Source organism: Tachysurus fulvidraco, chromosome 2 (assembly GCF_022655615.1).
Source record: "Tachysurus fulvidraco isolate hzauxx_2018 chromosome 2, HZAU_PFXX_2.0, whole genome shotgun sequence".
Taxonomy (NCBI): Eukaryota; Metazoa; Chordata; class Actinopteri; order Siluriformes; family Bagridae; genus Tachysurus; species Tachysurus fulvidraco.
This window is the reverse complement of record NC_062519.1, coordinates 19428464-19449487: the sequence shown is the minus strand read 5'-3', so window position 1 is coordinate 19449487 and position 21024 is coordinate 19428464. Positions and strand designations below refer to the sequence as shown.

The 21024-nt window shown below is 41.4% G+C and overlaps 1 long non-coding RNA gene across 1 annotated transcript; it reads left to right on the top strand.

Moving 5' to 3' along the window:
- Window positions 1-16931: 16931 nt before the first annotated feature.
- LOC125140748 lies at window positions 16932-19080 on the top strand. Its single transcript, XR_007139991.1, has 3 exons — window positions 16932-17543; window positions 17588-18146; window positions 18498-19080. It is a non-coding gene; the product is annotated as an uncharacterized LOC125140748 (long non-coding RNA).
- The last annotated feature ends 1944 nt before the right edge of the window (window positions 19081-21024 follow it).

The following is a 21024-nucleotide window of genomic DNA, read 5'->3' as shown; positions in this document are numbered from 1 at the left end:
TCCCCCCCTTTTTTTCTTAAGCCCTTGCAAAACGTTTATTGTTATTATTATACAGTATTGGAATCATAGTGGTGAGATCTTTCAAGATTTTCACTCATTTCTTTATATATATATATATATATATATATATATATATATATATATATATATATATATAAAATATTTTTTCCTATGACATTAAAAGAGTAATTATAAAATGAAACACCATAAAGTCACATCATGAATGAATGGACAAGAAAGGAGGCTTGACACACTGGGCACTTTGTGATTAAATAAAGCAGAGGGAAAAACTGAGCAAACTTTCCTACTGGACAGGATTTTCCCATGTTAATGTCAATGGTGAGGGCTGAGAGTAATGAGGACGGTATGCTCTCGCAAAGGAAGATGAGGTAAAGGAGAAAGCTTTGATGTTACATGAATAAACAGGGAAAGCCACTGGCTCATGAGCAGGTGATGAATGTGCAACATGTTCAGATTGGTGCATGCAAATTTGTCAGGGATCAATAAATGTGTAATTAAAGTGACGTGACATACGGCTAAGTACGGTGACCCACACTCAGAATTCGTTCTCGTTCGTGGCCCGAGACTCGAACCCACAACCTTAGGGTTAGGAGTCAAACTCTCTAACCAATAGGCCACGACTTCCCCAGTCAGTGTGACAGTGAGCACTAGTATTATCAGTGAGTACGAGTCTTCCAGAGGAGTAAATGTTTATGTGTTTTTTTTTGTTTTTTTTTTTGAGAAAAACTGTTGCCTGGTGGTAAATGTAGGAAATTAGACGAACAGATTTCTCCCAAAGCAGCATTTTCTTTGCTGTTTGAAAATTCTATTACAGGAGAGTGCAGGCTTTTTCCACTGATCTCATGCTTCTGCTGTTTTCTCTGCTTTCAACCCATGAAAGCATTTTGTACTGAGAGAGAAGAACAGGAAAGAAAAACATCTGGTACTAATCAGTATTTAATACTGGAGGCTCAGTGTAAATCTGGAGATATTCATTCGTTGTGTGTGTGTGTGTGTGTGTGTGTGTGTGTGTGTGTGTGTGTGTGTGTGTGTGTGTGTGTGTGTGTGTGTGTGTGTGTTTGTGTGTGTGTGTGTGTGTTTGTGTGAGAGTGAGTATGTGTGTGTGTTTGTGTGAGAGTGAGTGTGTGTGTGTGTGTGTGTGTGTGTGTGTGTGTGTGTGTGTGTGTGTGTGTGTGTGTTTGTGTGTGTGTGTGTGTGTGTGTGTGTGTGTGCGGAGTGAAATCTGGGGTCAGTAACAACAGTAAATTGTCCTTTACTGTAATATTTTTCTTTTCATTTTCACTGATTTATTTAAAGATTCTATTATGAACATGACATTGAATAAGTAACGTATAATCTTATTATTTTCACATGTGAAGTACTCTAGCCTGTAATGTTGTACCAGACTGCTGTCTTTGCACTGAATAATCAGACGTTCAATAGTTTACAAAAACAAAGAAATCACAACACTTTAATTAGCATTTGTACCATTTTAAGTTAAACCAAAGTGACTAGTCAAAGGCCAGGAAAGAAGGTTCAGGGTCACGCAGCAAGGTTAAACGTCAGGGTTCTTGAAAGTGATTGCACTGACAGGTTTATATAAGAGAAGGTCATTAAAGTTCTGTAAAGAAGGTTGAGTTATGTCTCTGGTCCTTTTCAGGACAGTAGTTTAACTTCCAGTGCAGCGTAAAACAAACTATAAATTGTTTACTCCCTAAAGTCCAGTATAAAGCTGCACATATGTGTTCATCCATGACTGTGTACATTAGGATTCATGAAGGATATATACAAGAACATAGTACATGACAAATTTAGAACATGTAAGCACAGCATAATTCATTTATACTTTAATTTATCCGGGGTAAAGTTACAAAGCCAGTCCCGGTAATACTGAGAGTCACACTGGAACACTCCCTGGATGGGACACCAGTTCATCACCTGAAACCATGCACATGGACATTCACTCACATATGGATGATTTAGCATAGCTCAGTGTCGAACCATTCAGTCCCTTGATTGATGCTTCAGTGCCTTGATGGTGCAGTCATTGGTCCTCATTATCCTGTGGACCTATGAAGATATGAAAGGTTGAGTGGCACCATGCTACTGTCATGCTGTATCATGCTCTCCATCTCCAGCAACTCCGAGCCTTCACAAACCTCCATCACAATTTTGCTACATTCTGCTAGTCGAGTGATTGTTCATTTTTCATATTGGTTGTTTTCCAAGCTAGCTGGGTTCCTCCATATAAACAGTTTCATATCTGAGCAGTTCCAAGAAACTAACTAGTCATGCAGCCAAAATAAAGCTCTTTAAAAGCCAAAGGCCAAATACAAGCTGTTCCTGCTGCCTTTGCATTGGCCATTTTATAGAAACAGTGTCCAGTTCAGATACTCCCTGTGCTGGGGGGAAATACCGTCCCTATGCAAGCTCCATCTTGGCACAGACCAGAGAGATATGACCATGTACATCACTCTTGATGTCTAGGGTACGGTGTGGTGCCAATGAGGTACAGAAAGTGTGAAAGAAAAAAAATAAACAGTCAAATACAACTGAGATTTGTTTTTCCAGCCCTTAAATTCTTTTCTATCTATTTTAAAATAGTGGTGAATTCAAATAATAGTCAGATACAGAATGGTGCTTTACACCCCTACTCTTCTCTCATTTAACCATCTCTTCTTTTGAATTCCATGCCATTTCAGTTACCTCTCCTATCAACCTTGTTATCATTGTTGTCTACCGCCCTCCTGGTCCCCTAAGAGACTTCCTGGAAGAAATGGACTCACTGCTTAGTGCTTTCCCTTCCGATAGCTCCCCCCCGACAGTGCTTGGTGACTTCAACCTCCCCTCTGACAAGCTACATTCTTCTTCCCTCCTGCCTCTTCTCGACTCTTTCTCCCTCACACTCAACAGCTACATCCCCACACACAAAGGAGGCAATGTCCTGGACCTGGTGTTCACCCGTCCTTCTCCAGCTACAGACGTGACTGCTACCCCACTACACGTCTCTGATCATCACCTGGTATCCTTCACCATCACCCTACCTATCCTACCTAAAACTACCTCTCACCCCCTCGCTCTTACTCGCCGCAACCTTCACTCTGTCTCCCCTTCATCTGTAGCTTCTGGCACTCTTTCTTCCCTTCCTGATACTGAGTCTTTTTCCTCACTACCCTTGGACTCAGCCACAGATACTTTCCTCTCATCTCTTTCCTCAACTATGGACTTCCTCTGCCCTATGTTCACTAAACCCAGGAAAACTTCTTGTTCTGCTCCTTGGCTTTCAGATGTGCTGCACAACAATCGAAGAGAGCTAAGATCATCAGAGAGAAAGTGGAAGAAATCACAACTTGATGCAGATCTTTATTTTTACAGAACACTTCTTGTCAAGTTCTCCTCAGATGTGACTTCTTCTCTTACCACTGCTATGCTGATGATACACAACTTATCTTCTCTTTCCCACCCTCAGATGCCACAGCTTCTGACCGGATCTAGCATGTCTGGCAGAAATTTCATCATGGATGACTGCTCATCAGTTAAAGCTCAATCCTAGCAAAACTGAACTGCTGATCATCAGGTGATTCATCCCCAGGTCATGATCTTGCTATATCCTCGCACAACGATCTGATCTCCCCTTCAGCCACAGCTTGCAACCTTGGGGTAACCATGGACAATCAACTGTCCTTTTCCTCTCATGTTGCTAATGTGACTCGCTCATGTCGGTTTCTTCTCTACAACATTAGAAGGATTCGGCCATTTTTGTCCACACAGACTGCTCAGGTACTTGTTCAGTCTCTTGTCATTTCTAGACTGGATTACTGCAATGCACTGCTGGCAGGTCTACCTATGAACGCAATCCGTCCTCTGCAAATGATCCAAAATGCAGCTGCCCGGCTTGTTTTCAACCTGCCAAAGTTCTCGCATACCACCCCACTGCTGCGATCCCTCCACTGGCTTCCGGTAGCTGCACGCATCCGATTCAAAACACTGATGCTGGCCTACAAAGCCAAAAATGGACCAGCTTCCTCTTACCTCAAAGCCCTCATCATTCCTCGCACTGCACCCCGCAACCTCCGATCTACTAGCACTGCTCGACTGGTTCCACCATCTCTCAGGGTAAGAGGCAAGTATACTACAAGACTCTTCTCTGTTCTGGCACCAATTTGGTGGAATGAACTTCCCCTAGATGTCCGGACAGCTGAGTCACTGGCTATTTTCAAGCGGTGTTTGAAGACCTACTTATTCAGGAAACATTTCAATTAGCACTTCTTTCCTTATCTTTTGCATTTAAAAAACAAACAAAAAAAAAAACAACTTTTGACACTTTTTCATTGTAACTTTGAACAAATGTTTTAAACTCATGGTATCTTATGTATGTAACCTAGTGAACCAGCATTAATGTATTCAATGTTAGAGATTTAAGCACTTATGTACGTCGCTCTGGATAAGGGCGTCTGCCAAATGCTGTAAAAAAATACAGAAGTAACCCTGGTGGAACGTAGTTGATGGTGATTTCCACATTCCTTAAAAGCTCCACCATGGTAAGCCTCACCATTTAATTCAGTTCAATTCAATTTATTGTATAGCACTTTTAACAATTTCCATGGTCTCAAAGCAGCTTTACAAAAGTATGGAAACAAAAGAGAGAGAAAAAGAAATAATTATATAATACTAATAATAAGAAAAGATAAGGATAAAAAAATAAATCAATATATACAATTAATGTTTAAAATGAATTTAAAAGAAGGAAGAAACCTTGAGAGAAGTGAACCTCATCCTCATCTGGGTGACACTCTACAGTAAATAGTGTAAATGTAAATAATGTCCTTTCTACAACAGTTTATAACAGTGCAGCCGAGAGCTCCTGAGGAACTAATGGGTCATCGTAAACTCTGAGTTCAGCTCAGACCTGATTGCTGATAAAGACCAGAACATAAAGCTGACTGACACAACATTGGTACAGAAGAAGACATGTCAGTCTCCGGGTGGCTTCATACACAGCAACCCCATGAGACACTGATGACCATGTAGATCAATCCCTGGCAGGGTGACCACCGGGTGACGAGACTCCAACCAGGGGTAGAACATATGGATTGACGAAGTAGCTCCGTAAGAGGAAAGGATCAGGCTAGGAACTCAGAACACTGGGCACTCCGGAGTGGCATATAGAGCTCGACAGAGACTGTGTGCACCTATACATGCTGTATTGTCACCAGATGCCAAATCAACTCTTTGTTAAACATGATTCTTCCTGCCAGAGATTTGCAGAACATTCTTTTAGATGTGGATGTACAGGCTGATTCCATCTGCTGCTTCTACCACAGAATCTGTTTACATTGCACAGAATTGTTAAATCGTTCCATTCTCTGCAACCAGTTCTATTTGTGGCCTGTAAGATTCTGCCTTGGTTTCTGCTGCAGCACTCACAGAACACATTGGAGGATTTTTCACACAGATTGTCACACTTGGACCGGTTACCTGTAACTGTGGCACCTGAGTAACGTTAAGCTCACCTAGATCTGGTGTGCTGCTTTATAATTGTGGAAGGAGTATATATTGTAGTGGCACCTTGCTGGGGGCTTATAACCTTTGTGGCCATTGGCCATCAACAACTTATACATCATCATATTGGCGTACAGCTGGGTTGGAAACCAGGCCCTTACCATGAGGAACCCCATGAGGAACCCCTCGGTCTAAGCACAGCCTGGTTCACCGTGTGATGGATGTTATCACCTCAACCTACAGGCAGGTCAGAAACATGACACCTGCAGTGACGTGCTACTCTGCAATAAGCTTTTCCTTTTCATGATCTATACTTGAAGGCATGTTTTCTACATTACATTATTGTCACCATGCAACTTTTTCTAGATTCTACAATGTTAAAATCATCCCTCCCAGTGGGACCAGTATAACAAGCATGCGTGATTTTAAGCTGCTAGAAGTTATTCAAAGTATAATTAATAAAGTGTAGATATCTTGTGATGTTTTATGTAATCAAACTGGCTACCAGTTCTGTTTCTTATTGTTCTTTGTCTTTAAATCACTACACGGTTAATCCCACCAGTAGCTCCTAACGTTTTTATAAAATATTGCCTAATGTTCTGTCAATATTTTAAGAGATATTATCTTATTCCATCCAAATGTGGATATTGTATAAAGTGGCCTTCAATTTATTCACATGGGATCACTTTAAGTTTCTTAAGGATTTCTTAAGAACTGCAATGAAAGACTTTGTCAAATGTTAATATTGTGAAAAGGAAAAGCAATCATCTTTTTTTCTTTCTTTCTTTTATTGGCAGGAATCTAATGAAATTCAGATGAAGTCGAAACTGATTCTGATTTTCTGTTTCTGATTTTCTGTTTCTGTGGAATAAACACATAAGATATTAGATTTAGGGGCAAATATGTATCAGCACCACAAAGTGACACAGTCCTAGAATAACTGTGAACAATGATTAAAAATGAAATGAAACCTTTTTTTGTATATATGAACTCAATCGAAGGGCTTCGGGGTTGAAGGTTCGATTCCTGCCTCCGCCATGTGTGTTTGTGTGGAGTTTACATGTTTTTCTTCTTTCTCCAGATACTCCAGTTTTCTCGCCCTGTCCAAAGTCATTCTGTTTGGAATCTGTAAACTGTCCTGTAGTGTGTGTGTGTGATTGTACCCTGAGATAGACTGGCATCCTGATCAGGATTATCCTGTCTTGTTCCTGGACTCTCCTGGGATTGGCTCTACTGTAGGTTCCCCAAAACCCAGTAGAATAAGCGAATGAAATAAATCATTCTAAAATGGTATAAATTAATGTTATGTAAGAGACTTGCAAGCAGCTTCACAGAGAGAATTGGTGGGACTTCAGTATGGTGCTGAAAGGACTAGGAAAAGTTTCAAAGTAAATACCAGTAAAATCTGCTGGGAAGACTAACTGGTCAAACAGTTTTACTGTAGAGAAAAAAGTGTGACCTGATTTACAAAACAAAAATTGCAGGAACATGTTTGTGAATTGTAGATAGGTTAAAAGTCTAGATGAGCTTGTTGTTTTTTTCAGTTGGAGACTTTTTGCATGCTAAAGTGAGGTATAATTACCAGAATGTAATGGAAAAAAACGATCATAAAGCTTTATGAGCATGCGAGTTTGCACTGCATTTAGGACTGAGAATGTGCAGCTATAGTGTTGTGTGTGCGAGTAAAAGCAGGTATGATGGGTCTAATAATCTTTAGTCACAATCTGCCAAACAGATGGGAAGAAATAGGAACGAAAAGTCCCTTATCCCCATAACCCCCCACCCCCACCCCCCACTCGTCCGCTATCCTGCTCTGGGAACGAGCCTCCTGTTCCTTGGTCTGAGCTGTGGAGCTCTGGCAAATATGCAAGTCCTACTCACAGGAGCACAGCATAACAAAAAGTGCAGCTGCAATGTGTTAAAAGGCGAACAATAGAAACCTTTAATGCACAAGTTTTTTAGAGAAATTTCACAACATTGGACATATCCATAAAAATAAAATGAATGCAATAAACAAGCTAGTTTTGTTGAACGCAATTCCCATTAAGTCATCTTCCACAGAAATTTCCAATTTCCAAAGAAACACTAAGATTACCATGAACTTGTGTTCTGTGAGTGTGTGTGTGTGTGTGTGTGTGTGTGTGTGTGTGTGTGTGTGTGTGTGTGTGTGTGTGTGTGTGTGTGTGTGTGTGTGAGTGTGTGAGTGTGTGTGTGTGTGTGTGAGTGTGTGTGTGAGTGTGTGAGTGTGTGTGTGTGTGTGAGAATGTGTGTGAGTGTGTGTGTGTGTGAGTGTGTGAGTGTGTGTGTGTGTGTGTGAGTGTGTGTGTGAGTGTGTGAGTGTGTGTGTGTGTGTGAGAATGTGTGTGAGTGTGTGTGTGAGTGAGTGTGTGTGTGTGTGTGTGTGTGAATGTATATATGTGTGTGTGTGTGTGTGTGTGTGTGAGTGTGTGTGCATGTGTATGCGCGCGCGTGTGTGTGTGTGTGTGTGTGTGTGTGTGTGTGTGTGGTTTTCTTTTTGAGTTAAAACAGTACTAAATAATGTACACATTTTATAACTCACCCTTAATCATATACTGTAGAAAAGTAACACACAATAATTGATAGACAGCAAATATAGCAGAAGGAATCTATAAGGTGTGGTCCAGAGTGTTCATCCTAATATTGTTAGATAGGAGGTGATGACTGCTTAGATAGGAAAACTTTAACGTGTTTAACATCAGGAACCGAGACCTTAACTCACCACAATCGCTTCACCTCTTTATAACTGGATGTTATCTTTATAATCTAATTTTACTGTGTCAAAACATTGTGGGTTTCTTTTCCACAGAAGTGTCACGGCTTTGCCAATATCCACATAATCGTTCAAATGAACATTGATGAAACATGCAGGGTCTCAGGATGATGAATGTTTTCTGAAGAAACTGTTGGAAAACGTCTGCTGTCTGAAACATAGTTTTGGCAGAATTGTGCACTCCTGTGTTGCATATTCTGGCTCTGCTGGGCTTTTAACAGTCAGCTGCTCACTTGTGTTGACTGGCTCTGATTTGGAGATCATAACAGGAAATACAAGTGGGAGGGGGGGCAATCAGGTTTTAGATTAACAAGAACTAACGAAATGACTCAGGGGAGACAGACTTCCTCTACATAGTGGCTCAGCCTTGAGAAAGTATGCTCCAGATTTCCATTGCATGATATATGGGGCACATGAACACCTCAGATGCATATACACTGCGTCCTAGTGGAAAGAAAACTATTTGCAAACGCTGTATAAATCAGTGGAACCAAAATAATGAACTATTAAACATTCATTCTGGATGAAATGATGGTTGGATAATAAAAACAAATAAAAATAACATTATGAATATTAACATTATGAACAGCAGCTATGCTTATTCATCTCCACTTGCTTCACTTGATCTACCCATCCCTGAGGCATCCAGAGATAGTACCAGCTCCAATTGTATTCCGCGTCATGAAGATTTCAGACCTTCAGTGAGAAGAAGCCACACCATCAGCTCGACTGTCCATCATGGTTCTTAGAGCATTCAGTCTCCCTGCTGACATCGGAGGTACAGACTCTTTAGCAACCTTTAAATCCAGACTCAAAACTCACATGTTTAGAGATGCATTATTTTCTTTTATTACCGTATATATTATTCTTTTTTATTTATTTTTTAATTTAATTTATTTTATTAGTGGGGGGCACGGTGGCTTAGTGGTTAGCACGTTCGCCTCACACCTCGTTGGGGGTTCGATTCCCACCTCCGCCTTGAGTGTGTGGAGTTTGCATGTTCTCCCCGTGCCTCGGGGGTTTCCTCCGGGTACTCCGGTTTCCTCCACCGGTCCAAAGACATGCATGGTAGGTTGATTGGCGTCTCTGGAAAATGAGAGTGTGTGTGTGCCCTGTGATGGGTTGGCACTCCATCCAGGGTGTATCCTGCCTCGATGCCCGATGACGCCTGAGAAGTTCGGATAAGCGGTAGAGAATGAATGAATGAATGAATTTACTTTTTTTTTGTTGTCTATTTGCATGTTTTATATTATGCTGTGCGTTTAAATGTAGTTTTGTGAGGTGACCTTGAGAGTCTGAAAGGTGCCCTCAAATAAAATGTATTATTATTATTATTATTATTATTATTATTATTATTACCTCTGGGGTTGAGGGTTCAATCCCTTTAAGTTCTCCCTGTATTAGACGGCTTTAATTACCCAGTTGTTTGATGTAGGCTGATTATTATCTTTAAACTACATCTTAATGGTATGTGGTTGTGCCTTGCAATGACTCGTTGTCCCCCACTGTGTCCTGAGTCCTCTGAGTTTTTGTAATGGGGATGTGGTAGCCTAGTGGTTAAGGTGCTGGACTATCGGAATCGGAAGGTTGTTAGTTTGAATCCCATGTCCACCAAGTTGCCACTGCTGGGCCCCTGAGCAAGGCCCTTAACCCTCAATTGCTCAGTTGTATAAAAATGTAAGTCTCTCTGGATAAGGGCATCTGCTAAATGCTGTAAACGTAATTGAAAGTGTAGGAAAGGTGGCACAGAAAATAAGTGGATATTGCCTAAAAACATAAAACCATACACATATCTCCACTTTATTAGAAACACCTGTAGACCTGGACATTTGTGTGGTCATTAAATTAACCAAACATAATTAAATAAAGAAGTATAATATTTTTGGATCCAGCATTACAGATCTGTGACTTGCAAAAGTATGTGAACCTTTACTTTCATTATCAGTTGTAAGCACTTGTGTGGCAAAAACTGTAAGTAAAGTGTCCAGTGACTGTTGTTCACTACACAACAGCTTAGAAGAAGTTCATCCCATTCCTCAGAAAAGAAGATTTTCAACACTGGGGTTTTACTGGGTGTCCTCACATGAACTGCTTAATTAAGGTCTTTCTACAACATTTAAAGTGGGTTAAAGTCAGGACATTGACTTGGCCGTTCTAAAACATTATCTTTCTTCCTCTTTAATCGTTCTTTGGTAGACAAACTTGGGTGCTTGTGATCATTATCTTGGTGTATGTCTACCCATTTTTTTTATTGAAATTCATCTCATGGTCAGATGTCTTGCCATTTTCATTTAGATCACTGGTATAACTCTAAATTCATTGTTCCATCAACGATGGTAAGATGTCCAGGCCCAGATGCAGCTGTAGAGCCCTGCTAAAATAAGGGTCTAATAATTATTTAGTTTGTGTTTTATTTTGCACTAAATCGGTAAAAATGATTACTTTCAAACAGAAAAGAAATAAGTAAGGGAAATACTGTTATAAAAAAAATAATAAAGTTTTGTATTGAGCAATGAGGTGGGTTTCTCACTGACCTCTGGAGGTCAGGGGGCGGAGCGGAAGAAAACGAGGAAGTGAAGTGAGTGAGTCGGTCGGAGGACACGAGGTGGCTGAAAAACGTGCGCACATCGCCAGGTTCGGGGAAAAATAGTATCGAAAACCCCTAACTGAGTTTGCAGACGGCATAAAAGGACACCTAGCAGATAAGAGACTGCAGAACAAAATAAACCGGAATGAACTCTATGTGCGTGCGTTCCTGCGACAGACAAAGAATATCGCAAGTTCTCTTCATCTGAGTGCTTAACGGTTTGCAACTCGAATGGTCGTGTACAGTGTGTGAGCACCGGGGAAACTAAGGCTACGAAATTCGGCAGGAGAGACCTGAGGCCAGGTGGAGACTTCTACTGCATCTTGGCCTCATTTACATCGTTGGGTGGTGGGCGCTTCACTTTTGAGTTTCCATGTTCCGTTGGATTTCGTTAGTAATACAGTATAAAGTGTTCATACATTCACCTGAGCTCCTACTAAGTGCACCAACGAGACATTTAAATCCCAGCTGGGTAACATTACGTTTGTGGGGTTTTGGGTTGTTTTATTTACACTTGTTTGAGAGAATAAATGTTTGTTTATTGGTTGGTGAAAGGCCTGTTGTGTAACTTTTTTGAGGTTTATGTTATTGTGTTGTACAATAATGCTTTTACTATTAGGTGATGATTATTATTATTTACTATTAGGTGGTTATTATTTTTGAGTGATAGAAGAGAACAATTAAAGAAACACTGAAGTCTGAAGCCCGAGGTTAAATACAGCAGTTTGGGTAACTTTGGTAGTACACATCATACCTTTTTAATAAATTAGTAAATTATATGTGCCTCTCACGTATAAAGTTATTTCCCTAGACAGATTAGAGCCAGTTAATCAGTGAGAGGGCTACATTCGTGGGGGCTCGTCCGGGATTCAGATCACTGTTTTTTATTCAAAGTCATCAAAGTCATGGGTTGTTTGATGCATGGAATCTTCTTTCGTTGATTTAAGTGGTTAAGACATTTAAGGCTGAGCAGTTATTATTCATCTTAATACTATCTAACAGCACAGATGAGCAACATGGAGGTAAATAAGGTCATTGCATGGTGTAGAGAAACAGATGTTCAGCTTGAGAATGCACTTATTTTGAGCAACGTATGTTCGGATTGTGAAGATATGATAGTGTGCAATGTGCTTGATAAAGTTCAAGGTATGGGTAAATGCAAAGTGCGTGGTCATCGTTCTGATCCGGGTGAGCAGCAGCATTTTGTTTTAATTGAAACTGCTAGGAAAGTTTCTGAGAGACCTATTCATGCTGAAATTTGAGGATCTGATGTACCTACCTGGTATACCCAGACCGTTAATGTCATAACTCAAACATATGAACAAAATAGGGGGGATGAGTTTCATTCTAAACTGTTCTCATTCCTCGATAAAGAGGGCAAATCTTTAGCTGATGTTCAGAGTATGGTTTCTCCTTCACTTAGCCTGAGCACTGAGCTTGTTTGTGCCATTAATTCCTTGGTTCAGAAGAGTAATGTGGCTACATTTGCTGAGGGTCCAAGCTCTATAGGAAACTGCCTATGTTTTCTGGGGTGACACCTACACCCAGTGGTGAGGATGAGTATGAAGCATGGGTTGAACAGACCACTCGCATTCTTGAAGAGTGGCAGTGTTCTGACAACCTTAAGAAACAAAGACTTGTTGAGTGTCTTAAGGGTCCTGCAGCCGATATAGTGAGGTTTGAAAAGGTTGCAAATCCAACAGCTTCCTCTGGTGATTATCTCAGTGCATTAGAGACAGTATTTTGTACCACAGAAAGGGCTGCAGATCTGATAGTGAGGTTTAGGAGTACTTTTCAGAACGAGGGCGAAAAACTCTCAGCATACATATTGAGATTGGATAAATTGATGCACAGTGTGTTACGCAAAAGAGGCATTAATCTCTCTGAAATGAATCAGCTTCGTATGCAGCAGATAATCAGAGGAGCATTTCCAACTGACATGGTAGCTTTACAGTTCAGGATGACACACAAGCTATGTGACCCACTTTCTTTCACTGATCTTTTGAAACAGGTCAGAGAGGAAGAAAATATGATGCACAGCAGAACCTCAGTTCAGGCCAATGTTGCTTTGTCTGCTGCATCCTCTGTCAAGAGTGAGATCTCTGTTAAAACCAATCCTACTGAGTCTGAGGTTGAGAGACTAAAGAAGGAAGTTAGGGGGTTAAAGAGTGAGATGTCTCGTCTATTGACTGCAGCAACTGAAACTGTAACTCATGGGTCTTCTGAAAGTCATAGCTTAGCAACTGGTGAGAGACAATCAACAAATAGAGCCAGGGGTAGCATAAGCTATTTCTGCTACAGGTGTAGGTACCTATAGGTATAGGCACCTAAGACGGGATTGTGTGAATGAGGAAAATTTGAGAAAAGTGAATGAACGGCTTATAAAACTCAAACGGCAGTCGGGAAACTTCCCCGGGGCTCGGTAGAGGAACGGGCTGATGCTCCGGGTAAGACACGTTCCAATAAGTGCAAACAAGTAAAAATAGGAAAGTCTGTTCTCCCAGCAGGGCTAGTTTGTCCTAGCTCGATCCGTCCCATTCAGATAGAAGGGGTTTATGCCAGAGCCTTGCTTGACAGTGGTTCACAAGTCACTCTTCTATACAGATCCTTTTATAACAAGTATCTTAAGCATTTGCCCTTAACGCCGATTGAGAATTTGGAAATATGGGGTTTGAGTTCCCAGCAGTATCCATATGATGGCTGTGTGTTGCTAAGGCTTGAATTTCAAGGGTCTGTAGCTGGAGTGGTTGAAACCATTGATGCGCTCGTGTTGGTTTGTCCTGATCCCGCTGTGAGAGGTGAAGTTAATATTTTGGTGGGAACAAACATATCTGTGGTGAAAAGACTTGTTGAGGCACGTAAAGAGAAAATTGGGAACGATTTTCTTCATACCTTGACAGTACATCCAGAACTTAAAGATGCATATGAACGGGTCATTGCCAGTGCTGATGTTAAAGTTGACGACAGTCAAGGTACTGTGTGGTTTCCTGGGTTTAAGCCTGTGAAAATCTGTCCAGGGGAAAGTAGGCAAATTAGGGGAATCTTACGATACCCAGGAGAACTGGCTGCTAAAACAGTCTTGGTAGATCAGCCCGAAGAGTTCTGGTTTCCAGAAGAGTTATTGGTAAGGGCAGAAGTGCAACCTGCTATGGCTGCACACTCCAAAAGAATTGGGGTCACAGTCAGAAACGTCTCCACTCGCCCTGTCACTTTGAAACGAGGTATGCGCATTGCTAATGAGTTTCCAGTTGATGTTGTGCGTTCTGTTTCTAAAGGAAGTAGCACTGAAACATGGTTGACCTTGGACTCCTTTGAATTTGGTGATTCCCCGGTACCTGAGGAGTGGAAAGGAAAGCTGACTAAAGAGATGCTAAAAAGGAAAGATGTTTTCTCTTGTAGTGAGTTTGATGTAGGTTGTTCGAAAAGCACCCAACACAACATTAGGGTTAACGATGATAGACCTTTTAGTGAAAGACCAAGATGACTCACTCCAGCTGACATTGAGGATGTCAGACAACACTTGGAGAAGTTAAAGGATGCTGGTATTATCTCTGAGTCCCACAGTCCTTATGCCTCGCCAATTGTGGTAGTTAGGAAAAAGAATGGGCAGATAAGGATGTGCGTGGACTACAGAACCTTGAATCGTCGCACCATCCCAGATCAATACGTAGTCCCCAGAATTGAAGATGCTCTGGCCTGTCTAAATGGAAGTCAGTGGTTCAGTGTATTTGATCTCAGAAGTGAGTATTATCAGATTCCACTGTGTGAAGCTGACAAAGAAAAGACAGCTTTTATTTGTCCAATGGGGTTCTACCAATTTGAGAGGATGCCTCAGGGCATTTCCGGGGCTCCAGCGACTTTTCAAAGGGTCATAGAAAAGACGGTTGGTGATATGAACCTTTTGGAAGTGTTAGTATATTTGGACGACATCATTTTTGGAAAGACACTGGAGGAGCATGAGCAACGGCTTCTCAAAGTGCTTGACCATTTGCAAAGTGAAGGACTCAAATTGTCATTAGATAAGTGTATCTTCTGTCAGCCTTCTGATACTTTTGTTGGTCACATTGTCTCTCAGGAAGGTGCGTCAACTGATCCCTCTAAGATAGAGGCAGTAAAGTCTTGGCCTAGACCACAGAACGTTTCTGAGCTTCGCTCTTTCTTAGGGTTCAGTGATTATTACTGAAGATTTGTAAAGGACTATTCTAAGGTATCTCAACCTTTGAACCAGCTGCTGCAGGGTTGTTTACCAAACAAAAACCTAAAAAGGGGTAGAACAGAAAATCCTAACAAGGTATTTTACAAAGCATCAGATCCCTTTGGTAATAGGTGGAATGAAGGTTGTGAAGCTGCATTCAGGGAGTTGAAGGAAAGGCTTACACAAGCTCCTGTGCTGGCATTCGCAGACCCCAAGCTACCATATGTGTTACATGTAGACGCATGTTGTGAAGGTTTAGGAGGGGTGCTGTATCAAGATCAGGGTCAGGGACTGCGTCCTCTAGCGTTTATCAGCAGAAGCCTTACACCATCAGAAAAGAACTATCCGGTGCACAAACTTGAATTTTTGTCTCTAAAATGGGCTGTTGTAGACAAACTACATGACTATCTCTATGGGGCAAGGTTTGAGGTACAGACTGATAACAATCCATTAACATATGTGTTGACCACTGCCAAACTAGACGCCGCAGGGCATAGGTGGTTATCAGCTTTGTCGTCCTATGATTTCAGTTTGAAATATAGGCCTGGTAACCAAAACATAGATGCTGATGCGTTGTCTCGTCGTCCTCACCCAGGAGTGGAAGACAGAGAGACACAGTTTTCTTTCCATACTTCCTAATGTTCGGACAGGAAGCCAGATTCCCCGTTGATCTAAATTTTGGTGTATCGAGTGATGGTACCTCCATTAAGTCTTACCAGCGTTATGTAAAGAACATGCAGAGAGAATTACAAGCTGCCTTTAAATTGGCTGAGGCTGCTGCTGAAAAGAAGAATGATGGGAATAAGAGGAGGTATGACCAGAGAATTCATTACTCACATCTCACTCCAGGTGCCATACATTGTTCAAAGTCCGATGCCAAACCTACCCGTATTTCGGTTGAAGCCTGAAGTTGGGGATGGGGAGGTTAAGATTCTCCATCGAAATCATCATCTTCCTATCGGTCAAAAGCTGAGACAGCAGCATACTGCTGATGATGTTCTGGAGCCCAAAAGAAGGATTTTGAGAAAAAGAAGGCAAACAGAGCAAATTAAGAACTTGAGACCTGAGGCTGGTAGTGCTCTTAAGAGACAGGAAGAGCAGAGCAGAGATTTTCAGAGTTCTGATTCAGATAGTGATGACTATGTCTACGAAACTCCGGTTCATATGCCTGAAGAACCTTCTCTGGTCCCTGAGAGAGAACTTTGTCAGGAAGATGTTAATGTGCATGAGAGTGTTGAGCTGTCTGATTAGATGGTTGAAATTGCTGATGCATTTATAGAGTCTGATCCGTTACCTGAGAAACCTACTGATGATTTGCAGAATGCAGATAAAGTTTCAGATACCAGTAATGATGACGGTATTGATGATGTACAAGAGCTCTCAGGTGAGCAAATAAGTATAACAAACCCAGGGATTTCTATTGAAGTAAGTGACGAGAATAGAAGGTCGGAGAGGATAAGAACATTTCCTAAGCGTTTTAATTATGATACTCTTGGGGAGCCAAAGTTTGAGCCTAACATTGCTAAAGTAAAAGTTTCATGTTCTGTTAGATACTGTTCTACTGTATTTTTGTGTATGAACATGCCTTCATGCCTTCAGTCATTACCGGCGGACATAGTTCTCTAGTGACTACACTTATTTTGTGCATATTTTGTTCATGGTTTTTTTTTTTTTTTTTTTGAAAATGTCAACTTGAAAGTATACTAATAACCATAACTGGTGTGTTATGTTAGTAATGTGACCTGTATCAGTTTTGTTTCACTATTCCTTGACCTCGTTATGGGGACATAACGGATTGGGGGGGGTTGTTAGTGAAAGAAAACGAGGAAGTGAAGTGAATGAGTCGGTCGGAGGACACGAGGTGGCTGAAAAACGTGCGCACATCGCCACAGTGTTCAGGGAAAAATAGCATCGAAACCCCCTAACTGAGTTAACGGCATAAAAGGACACCTAGCAGATAAGAGACTGCAGAACAAAATAAACCGGAATGAACTCTGAGGAGCGCATGGTTCCCGCATGCGTGCGTTCCCGCGTGCGTGCGTTCCCGCGTGCGTGCGTTCCCGCGTGCGTGCGTTCCCGCGTGCGTGCGTTCCCGCGACAGACAAAGAATATTGCAAGTTCTCTTCATCTGAGTGCTTAACGGTTTGCAACTCGAATGGTCGTGTACAGTGTGTGAGCACCGGGGAAACTAAGGCTACGAAATTCGGCAGGAGAGACCTGAGGCCAGGTGGAGACTTCTACTGCATCTTGGCCTCATTTACATCGTTGGGTGGTGGGCGCTTCACTTTTGAGTTTCCATGTTCCGTTGGATTTCGTTAGTAATACAGTATAAAGTGTTCATACATTCACATGAGCTCCAACTAAGTGCACCAACGAGACATTTAAATCCCAGCTGGGTAACATTACGTTTGTGGGGTTTTGGGTTGTTTTATTTACACTTGTTTGAGAGAATAAATGTTTGTTTATTGGTTCTACATTACAATCTCCTGTGATTGCTTCTTTAAGGAAAGAGGTTGGTGAAAGGCCTGTTGTGTAACTTTTTTGAGGTTTATGTTATTGTGTTGTACGAATGCTTTTACTATTAGGTGGTTATTATTTTTGAGTGATAGAAGAGAACAATTAAAGAAACACTGAAGTCTGAAGCCCGAGGTTAAATACAGCAGTTTGGGTAACTTTGGTAGTACACATTATACCTTTTTAATAAATTAGTAAATTATATGTGCCTCTCACGTATAAAGTTATTTCCCTAGACAGATTAGAGCCAGTTAATCAGTGAGAGGGCTACACAGCAATACAGTCCCAAAGCACGAGACTACCACCACCATGTAGTGACGTGACGTACGGCGACCCATACTCAGAATTTGTTCTCTGCATTTAACCCATCCAAAGTGCATACACACAGCAGTGAACAAACACACACACGGAGCAGTGGGCAGCCATTTATGCTGCGGCACCCAGGGAGCAGTTGGGGGGGTTCGGTGCCTTGCTCAAGGGCACCTCAGTAGTGGCCGTCCGGAGACTCGAACCCACTCTAACCATCAGGCCAAGACTGCCCCCGTGTTTCACAGAAGGTACTGTATAAGGTTCTTATGCTGGAATTCAGTATTTTATTTTCTCCACAATTAATGCTTCTCATTTTAAACCAAAAAGATTTATTTTTGTCTCATTCATTCACACACAATTTCTCCAACAGTCCACTGGCTAGTGCACGTGATCCTTAGCAAACTTCATGGGCAGCAATGTTGTTTTTGGAGAGTAGTGGCTTTCACCTCCTTTCTCCTTTAGTTGATTAGAAGTTTCCCTCGGTTCCTTTCTGACCCAACAGACTGTTACATGTCTTGCTTTTGGAGTGATCTTTGTTGGTTCAACATTTCTGTAGAGGGTAACAATGGTCTAAATGGTTCTTTCTTCCATTTCTACAGAATCTGTCTGACTATCGATTTGGGGAGTCCAAACACTTTTGAGATAATTTTATAACCTTTTTTGTAACCTCAACCTTCTCGCTGGATTTTGCCATGATCCACTTCAACAGACACGCGTCATGAACATCAGACTTTGATGCTAATCCTAGAGGTTCACATACTTTTGCCACTCACAGATATCTAATATTGGAACACTTTCCTAAATAAAGAAATGACCAATTATAATATTTTTGGCTCACTTGTCTGACTAGGACTTCTTCACTTTGTCTACTTTTAGTGTGAAAATCTGATGTTTTGGGTCATGTTTATGCAGAAATATACAAATTTAAAGAGTTCACAAACTTTCAAGTGACGCTGTATACAGTATGATTGTGAAATATAGTTGTGTGTGTGTCTGTGTGCTGAATTCTGCTTGTTTATTAGCTTCGACTACATGTTATGGCACACTTCCTATCAGCCCCTGGGAATCACATGTTCGCTGAACACTCATACTCGTTTCCTGTCTAAGTTACAGATTCTGTCTCATTCTTTGTGTTTCTGTATCACTCATTCTCACTCATCTTCTACCGCTTATCTGAACTTCTCGGGTCACGGGGAGCTTGTGCCTATCTCAGGCATCATTGGGCATCAAGGCAGGATACACCCTGGATGGAGGCGCCAACACACACACACACACACACACATTCATTCACGCAATCACACACTACGGACAATTTTCCAGAGATGCCAATCAACCTACCATGCATGTCTTTGGACCGGGGGAGGAAACCGGAGTCCCCGGAGGAAACCCCCGAGGCACGGGGAGAACATGCAAACTCCACACACACAAGGCAGAGGCGGGTATTGAACCCCGACCCTGGAGGTGTGAGGCGAATGTGCTAACCACTAAGCCACCGTGCCCCCATGGTGTTTCTGTATCACGTTGATCGATATTTTTTTCACTATTTTTGGTTGTTTTCTTTGTAAATTACACAATAGATTTCTTGTACTTGCATCTGCCAACTCCTGACCTCAGGTTACATTGGACACATGGCTGAATTAGTGATTATGGGACACGTGGAGAGCGAGACAGGGAACGAGTGTATAAATGTTTTTGCCAAAGAGGACACCAAGTCTATTGCGCAATATTGACAAAAAGTCGTGAACACTGTTAACATTATTGAATGCCAGTGCTCCAAGGATAAACACATTTCCAGAGGTTATTTAGTGAAATCCAAATGAACTTTATAATAAGGTGAATAACAAGGATTTTAATGCAAAAATGTACATTAGATAGTGATCTCAAGTTAGTAGTAACAACGGAGTCTGTGTGAAAGATAAGAAATTAAAGATCAAGTTCAATGACACTGATGAGAGAGTACTTCTGTGTGCAAAAGATTAAGCAAACACCTAGCGGCATGAAAGGTCCTGCAGGGACAGGGTCGGTACAAGATACGTGATTTTAGCATGAAGTTTTCCACACACACAAAAAACTTTGACCTTTTGAACCTTTTTTTTTTTTTTTTTTTTTTTTTACAAATATTTATCCTTAAATGATGCAATGACAGGATCTTATATAACGGTTCATTGTGATCATTATAACATCACACTTTACTGTGATGACTTCATGTGTAAATCATTCCAAGACCTTTTACATCACGATGTTCTGTTTGATTCTTCGCCACTTGCTTCTTTTGTACACACACAGCAGTGAACACACACCCGGAGCAGTGGGCAGCCATTTATGCTGCGGCGCCCGGGGAGCAGTTGGGGGTTTCGGTGCCTTGCTCAAGGGCACCTCAGTCCTGGTATTGCTGGCCTGAGACTTGAACCCAAAACCTTAGGGTTAGGAGTCAGACTCTCTAACTATTAGGCCACGACTTCCCAGTTTCAGACCTCAGACAGAAGATGCCAACCCTGTGAAGATCCCAAGGCATCTAGAGATGTACATGCTTTATGAAGATTTGAGGAGAACAACCTCTTGATCAACACACAAGATAAAATTCTACATACTCTGTATCTGTATCATTGAATATTTAAGGGTTTCGCCATGGAAGAGTTAGTGCTGAATCTACAGTATAATGAACTTTTTGCAATCACATCTTTTATTAACCATTAAATTGACTTCTAACGGCATGAGTGTGGAGGTCGTCTCCAGTCGTCCTACCAGTCATGAGGTGGTTTGTGGGTTTCTTTGGTGTCTTTATGGCATTGTGGCATCCCGTCTTAAAAATAGAATATATCCTGCTATATAGAAACCTAAACAGTTCTATTACTTCCTTTATAATAGAAAAGAACTATAAAAAGATTTAGTTTGGGATTCCCAAAGGGAATCTTTTTGAATCAATGTAATATGGTTCTTTAAACAAATATTTTCATTTTTTACTTCTTCTTCTTCTACATATGATTATTATTGGATGGCACGGTGGTTTGGAGGTGCACGTGTTTGCTTAACCCCTCCAGAGTTCGTGGTTGGATTCCCAGGGGTTTCCTCCAGGTTCTCCGGTTTCCTCCCCAGTGAAAAGTCAAGCGTTGCAGCCCGAGTTGC